The following is an 8,438-nucleotide window of genomic DNA, read 5'->3' as shown; positions in this document are numbered from 1 at the left end:
TCATGTCACACTATTTGCCTCCAATTTGCGAAAATCCCGGTCAAAAAAGCTAGAAGGACTGGAATCATTATATGCGGACCTATACGCATCCTTGCAAACTAACTATAATGAACGACTAAACACACAACGTAAGATAGTCAAAAAAGAAATAAACTCCATACTTAAACAACAGTCTGAGTTCTTGATACATAGGACAAGACAAAATTACTATTTTCACGGCTCCAGACCTAGCCATCTATTGGCAATGAAAATACGCTCAAATGATCATTTCTCGGATATCCCCTCGATTAGGACGAGCCAGGGTGCAGTCACTACTGATTCGAAAAAGATCAATGACACTTTTAAAGAGTTTTACTCACAGTTATATAGCTCAGAGGGTAATCTTGATGACTCTAAATTTGAATCGTTCATTGGCGGGCTTGAGATACCCCACATTTCTGAGGAAGAGGCCAAGGAACTGGGGAGACCGATTACTCTCGTGGAATTGAGGGAGACGATTGTTGAAATGCAGAGGGGTAAGGCACCAGGCTGGGATGGTATTCCACCCGAAGTGTATTTAGCTTTCTGGGACCAACTGGGTCCATTGATGCTCGATATGATCAATTACGCTATCGAACAAGGGGAGTTCTCAAGAGATGTCAATATGGCGTTGATTTCTTTACTTCTCAAGAAGGACAAAGATCCCAATGATTGTGGTAGCTATAGACCCTTGAGTCTTCTCGGGGCCGATTTAAAAGTGTTTGCCAAGGTGCTGGCCCGTCGCCTGCAGAGATTTATGTCTGTATTGGTACACTGCGATCAAACTGGTTTTATCCCGGGGCGTCTGGCTGCAGATAATCTTAGGAGGCTGTTGCATGTAATCGATAACAGTAAAGACAATACAACTCCATCCACAGTTCTGTCTTTGGATGCCATGAAGGCGTTTGACAGACTTGAGTGGTCATACCTGTGGAAGGTACTTGAGGTCATGGGTCTTGGGAAGAGTTTTATTCATATGATTAAAGTCCTGTATGCCTCGCCGTCTGCGATGATACTGACAGGCAAAAACTGTTCCACACTCTTTCCAGTCTCCAGATCTTCTAGACAGGGTTGTCCTCTGAGCCCAGGACTGTTCGCGCTTTCCCTCGAACCTTTGGCCCAATTTATTAGGCAATCGGAGGACATCGTCCCCATAATGGTCAATAATACTCCACACAAAATTGCTCTCTATGCGGATGACCTGCTGATTTTCATGGACGACCCCTCCCGGTCGGCCACAAAATTATTGAGGATAATCGACGACTTTGGTAAATTGTCAGGCTTTAAGATTAACTGGAACAAATCAGCCTGCCTACCTCTTAATGAACTGGCCAAGGCGGTACGACTACCAGCTGATATCCCCATAGTAGAACATTTTAAATACTTGGGCATAGAGATATTCCCCACGCTGAACCAAACTACTAAGTACAACTTCACGGGTACTTATGATAAAATACGCCAGGATCTAGACAGGTGGTCGTCCCTTCCTAACTCCTTACAAGCCCGGGCTTCCATAATCAAAATGAACATCCTGCCTAGGATACATTTTATTAGCTCAATGCTCCCCCTGCCCCCTCCAATAGACCACTGGCGCAAGGTACAATCGATGGTATCTAAGTTTATCTGGAATAACAAACGCCCGAGAATCAAAAGGGCTACTACTCAACGTAGAAAACAAGATGGGGGCCTCGCAATCCCTGATTTTAAACTTTATTTCTGGTCCTTTTCACTGAGACCTCTGATGTGCTGGCTAGACCCTGTAGAGGCTGTATCGTGGCGCTCCTTAGAAGCGGCGGCGGTATCTCCGCTAAGATTGCAGGATGTAGTGTACTCCACTGTCTCTATTTCGAAATGCCGGCTGAGGTATGGACCGATCATAACTCACGTGATCCAAACGTGGCGTAATGTACAGAGGTCGTGTGGGGTTAAATGCCCATGGCACCTGGACTCTCCAATTTTTAATAACCAGCAATTACTTGTTGGACACAAGCCGGTTAATATTCCTCAATGGCAAAGGAGGGGAGTGCATACTCTGGAGGATATTTATGATAAGAACGGCCTCCGTGCGTTTCAGGACTTAAGAGAATTTTATGATCTTCCCGGCGAGTCCTTCTTTCTTTACCTTCAACTAAGGTCAGCACTGAGGGCGCATGGCGTACCGTGGGCTCAAGCCTTGCACCCACACCCCTTCCTCAGGCTCATAGTGGACAGGACGACATCCAGAGGGTTTGTCTCCGACTTTTATACGCTCTTAATTCAATCCACGTATACAAATTTATCATTGGATACAATCTGGCGTGTGGATATCCCGGAGTTGGACCCCGAGTTTGACTGGGATGATGTTTGGGCAAATGTGGCATTATCTTCCCGCAACCCCAATCACCAGCAAATAAATTTTAATTATATTCATAGGACCTATCTTACACCTAGGAAGCTATATGCTATGGGACTGATAACCGACTCTCGGTGCACTTTGTGCTCTCAAAAGGCCACTGGCACTTATATGCATATGTATTGGGATTGCCCACCAGTGGCCCGCTTCTGGAGGTCAATAACGGACAAACTTTCAGATCTGTGTGGCTTAACTATCCCATTCACAGCTGTTACGCTACTCCTGAACGATATAACGACACTACCCACGTCCGTACAACTGAAAAGGGTTGTCCTAGCGGGCGTCACAGCAGCGAAGAAGCTAATAGCAATGAGATGGAAGGAGCCTGAGAAGCTTACAATGATTAACTGGTCCCTAACTCTATTGGATGTGATTTATCTTGAGATATCCACGGCCCGGGTGATCGGGGTAGGGCAGGCTGGAATTGACCTGTGGTTCGCAGCAGCTGAGAAGGTAAAGACCGCAGTGTGCGGCTGAGCGGGGTTGGGGCACTTGATCGGGGGGGTCCGGCGGTCTCTGGGGAGGGGGAGGAGGAAATGTCTTGTCTGTCTTGGTTTTTGTCTTGTCCTTCTTAACTTTGACTGGGGGGATTTTAGGGGGGGTTGGTATTTAGCTATTCTGCGCTATATGTCAATTCACATGCCATCTCCCCAAGGGACTAATATTGGCAGACTGATTGACCTGTCAACCAACTTGGAGGAAGAATTTCTTTCTTCTTACACTTTACCTTCTGCGAGTTTGGCAGTCTTGAACATGTGTAAGGGACCTAGGCTATCTACAGTAAATCTGCGGCAACACTCTCATAAACAATCTTTTAAGTCACTCCACTTTGTAAAGGTGGGGAAAGGTTGCCATGTTTTGAAGACCCTTTTTGTTATTGAAGTAGCCATCTATATTTGATAGGTTGGACACTGTTTCTTTTTCTTTTTGTCTTTATAATTTATTATTCTGTATTATTATTGTTTGTTATTCTCATGTGAAGTTATGTTTTTTGTTACTGTGGTTATTGTGTTGTCCTGTTTCATGTAATTAATAATAATAAAAAAAAATTGATCAATTTTTTTTTTTTTTTTTTTTTGTATAAATGGAAATGTATGGTTGAAACATGCAAACGTTCAAACGCACACACACTAATAAGCATTGGAGGCTTTTAACCAGGGCCGGACTGGGGAAATCATTCAGGTCAGGCAATATAGTGCAAAATAATGGTGATTATAGCCCCAGTCAGGCCACTTTTTAAGCAGGGTGTCTGGGGGTCCCCCACCAGGAAATTTTTTGGTAGCACTTTATAATAACACCCTGTTATAATACATTTATAAGGTATTTGTAGATAATGAACTAATCATGAACAAACCATTTATATACATTCATAAATGAGTATTAAATCATTTATAACTATATTTGTATAACATTTACAGATTAGTTCTACATTATTTATAACTCATTATCAACATTGTTTGTACTTGATTTGTTCATCATTAAATAATGTTGTTTAATGTGTAGTAACACATTTGTAGATGCTTTGAAAAATGGATATGAAAAAACGACTATACTGTATCTCCATTTATTTTTCATGTTCAACAAATGATTTGTTAAGACATTCATAAAACATCTATAAATCATTTGCAGATGCTATCGTGGGGGCCAATCTAAAGTGAAGCCTATTCATCATTAACAAGTGTCTTGGGCGTTTTCACACCTAGCTCGTTTGGAGCTGTTGTTCCGAAACCTGGAGCGTTTACCCCCTATTTCGGTTCAGTTGGGTATATATGAACACAGCAATCACATTGCGGAACAAAACAAGCGGGCCGAGACCACCTAGAGAGGGTGGTCTCGGCGCGACTCGTACGCTGTGAGAATGCAATCGATTTAACAAACCGACACAACTCACTTGCCGTACTGTATACGCGCTGCATGATGACGCAACGCACACGTGCCCTGGACTGTTCCATCAGAGGGGGGAGCTTCGGTGGCCAGTGTGAGTGGCTACAGACCACTGCACTGAAATATAAACATTAGTCTACCTGGAGACTCAATGAGGTAATTGTAGATGTCGCCATTAGACGTGTCTGGTCATTTAGTGGGATCATTGTTTCATTATCCTGTTCGGCTGAAAGGACACTGGCCACCGAAGCTCCCCCCCTCTGATGGAACAGTCCAGGGCGGGTGTGCGTTCATCACAATCCATGGGCAATCTGCGCATGTGCATGGGGGATGCTCTGCTTAAAAACTGGCTTTTTCGCTGCCGAATTAGTTCTGATCGATTAGGAATGGCTTGCGTCGTGTTCAGGAGATTCTGGCGCATACAAGTCTATTCAATCATGTCTCCAGCACCCCCACAGCCGTATCTGCAACCACTTACATCACGGCTCTCATCCACATTCATTAATTTGCTCCCCCCGCTCTCCCCTCCCCGATTTCAATGTAACGCTGAGATTCAGGGTTAGGGGGGGAGGGGGACACCCCAAAATCTGATGACCAATGAGTGACAGTTTGCTCGCGCGTGCGTTTGTTCTGGTCCGCTGTTAACACAGCCGTGTGAACACAAACAAACTACACAAACAAACTAAGGGACAAGTGCAACATTGTATCATTATAGTCCCTGTGTCTCCCTGAATCGGAACAAAGCAAACAAACTACAGGTGTGAAAACGCCATAAAGACACTTGTTAATGATGAATAGGCTTCACTTTAGATTGGCCCCCACGATAGCATCTGCAAATGATTTATAGATGTTTTATGAATGTCTTAACAAATCATTTGTTGAACATGAAAAATAAATGGAGTATAGTAGTTTTTTCATATCCATTTTTCAAAGCATCTACAAATGTGTTACTACACATTAAACAACATTATTTAATGATGAACAAATCAAGTACAAACAATGTTGATAATGAGTTATAAATAATGTAGAACTAATCTGTAAATGTTATACAAATATAGTTATAAATGATTTAATAATCATTTATGAATGTATATAAATGGTTTGTTCATGATTAGTTCATTATCCACTAATGCGTTATAAATACTTTGTAAATGGTATACAAATATAGTTATAAATGATTTAATAATCATTTATGAATGTATATAAATGGTTTGTTCATGATTAGTTCATTATCTACAAATACCTTATACATGTATTATAACAGGGTGTTATTATAAAGTGCTACCCATTTTTTGTTACAAAGACTTCATTTCCTGCATTCTGGTGCAGGAATTCTTTTATTTGTACCCTTTAAATGCCAGTGTTTGTGATGGCATCACAAATTATTGTTAAAGAGAGAGAGAGAGATAGTTCTCCAACGTGTGTGAGTTGCAGTGATCTCCTGGTTGTTCCCCACCTAGGTTATCTAACTATTGCGCTGGTGCAACTAGAAACACTGGCCTGGCCTGCTTCTAAGTTCAGTGGCCTGACTGATTTTTTTCCAAATCATCTGGCGACCCCCCCGTGGCGGCTCGCGACCCAACTGGGGGTTGCGACCCTGACTTTGGGAACCCCTGCCTTAAACGACATTCACTTGGAGTACAAAATCCGCATTATGCTATTATTCAGGATACACCATTCTGTTTTTAATATTGTCATATTATTCAGGATACTACAGTATTCGGTCTTTAATATTGTGGTATTATTCATGGTGGTGTGATGTGAATGCCGTCCATGTTAGTTTACCTTCAATGGAGAAGTGCATTAAATAATTTTAATGCAAAAAAAGTGTCCTCTGTTCTTTCATTTCAGCATTGTCTATCACAGAACACATTCCATTGTGGGCAGAGTGTATGCTTGGTTTCATTCCAGCCTTGCCTAAACACCAGCTGATGATTTCACTAATTGGCTCACCTCTTCAACTAACTCACCTGGTGCAATGTATAGTTAAAATGAAAACTTGGCCCACGATGGAATGAGTTTGAGACCCCCTGGTCTATCCCTTTAAAAAGAAATGTACCTCCTACTTAAGTACATTTAAAAGTAGGACTTTTTTACTTTTACTCAAGTGTGTTTTTAGCCAGATACTTTGACTTTTACTTGAGTCAGAGTTTGAGACGGTACCCATACTTTCACTTAAGTATAATTTCTGGGTACTTTTTACACCCCTGGTCGTGTGGCAGTGAAAGGGTTAACCCTTTGTTGTGTGGAAGTGAAAGGGTTAACCTTCTGTATTGTCGCAGTGAAAGGGTTAACCATTTGGTAGTGTGGTAGTGAAAGGGTGAAAGCAGCACCATGTCTATGAATTACATCACCTTAGTCCAAAACCAATAAGAAAACTGCTTCAGCTATCCTCTTCCTACTAATCATACTGGTTCTGTTTCTGTACAAGAAGTCAATTTTCTGTTGTCGCTTGCTGGCAATATCTATATGGTATTTCAATTTCATCAAGGCCAGACGCCAAGATATTACACATACACATACACACACACACACACACACACACACACACACACACACACACACACACACACACACACACACACACACACACACACACACACACACACACACACACACACACACACACACACACACACACATACACATACACATACACATACACATACACATACACAGGGACGTGCACAGGACTTTAGAGGGGCAGGTGCTCAAAGGCTTAAAAGGGCACTACACTTGTGTGTATATATTAACCGAGCGTGCACAGCGCGCAAGCGCAATTTTTAAGGGCCCTTTTCGGGCGGGGGGCCCCCTTTTTATGCTTTTTGGGGGGTTTTGGTGATCAACTATTGAATATTGAACTATAATAATCAGTGCAGGAGCTCACTTATCCTTGAAAGACACTTTTATCACTGACTTAAAAGGCCCATACATCTCCATAAATGTTCAGGGGGGAGGGAATAAGTGCTTACCCTACAGACCCCAAGAAGTGCTGTATATTCTGTATTGTTTAATATAAAGGAATTTTTTATTCCAATCCCGATTTGTATTTGAGATTCCCAAATCCCATCGGACTTGACTTCTTCGTGTCCCTCAATGAGTGTAATACCAGCATTCAACAGCAGTTTCTATCATCATCATCATCACCACCCACGCTATGCACAAAATATATAGGTCCGCGGAGAGGCACGCTGAGGAGGCTGTGCAAACTGCAATGGAATATGGGGCATCTCTCTCTCTTTACCTAATATTTTGATTCTATCCTGACATTTTTCAGTTGGAAGGGCAGTCTATATGCGTAACGATTAGGCTACACTAATATTATAGTATTATACTATTATAGTATATGACTCGTCATACAAATTTAAATAAAACATTTATCATAAATGATGTAGCCTACAGTATCTGCATCCGCTTGGCACTCTGCGCTCCATCAAGACGTCATAGGTCCCACCTTCTGGCTTCTGAAGTTGCTAATGTCTTTTTTATTTGGGCCTCACAGGGTTAAAAGTACCCTGTGAGACCCACGGTTGCAAAATTACAAAATCACTTTTAGCCATTTAAAAAAAAAAGTTTATTTAAAAATGTTTAACCACATGTACATAGTCAATGGGTCCTGTAGTTCAGCCTCACAATGCTATTGGATAGTAAATATGTTTATAGGTCCCACCCTCTGGCCTCTGAAGTTACTAATGTCTTTTTTATTTGGGCCTCACAGGGTTAACTTCTTAAGCCTGACCGGTCCGATACTGGACCGCAAATGACATCAGGCCATAAATCCATCTCTACAGAATGTATATTCATACATTCTGTAGAGATGGATTTATGGCCATTTAATGGATTTATGGTTCTAATTAGGGATGTCCGATAATATCGGCCTACCGATATTGGCATTAAAATGTGATATTGGAATTCAATTCTTTTTTTTATTTAATTTTTTTTACATTTCTATAACCTTTATTTACCCAGGCAAGCAAGTAAGAACAAATTCTGATTTTATTTATTGTCAAAAGTATGCATAATGTTGTGTTAATTCCACAACAAGAGATATGTAATGTTAATTACCTGAAATTATTCCGTTTTTTGGGGGGGGGTGGGGGGGGGGGGGGACCCTGCATATATCGGTATCGGTTGATATCGGTTG

Source organism: Notolepis coatsorum (genome assembly GCF_963971535.1).
Source record: "Notolepis coatsorum genome assembly, chromosome: 1".
NCBI lineage: Eukaryota > Metazoa > Chordata > Actinopteri > Aulopiformes > Paralepididae > Notolepis > Notolepis coatsorum.
The sequence above is the reverse complement of the archived record's forward strand: the minus strand, read 5'-3'. Positions refer to the sequence as shown.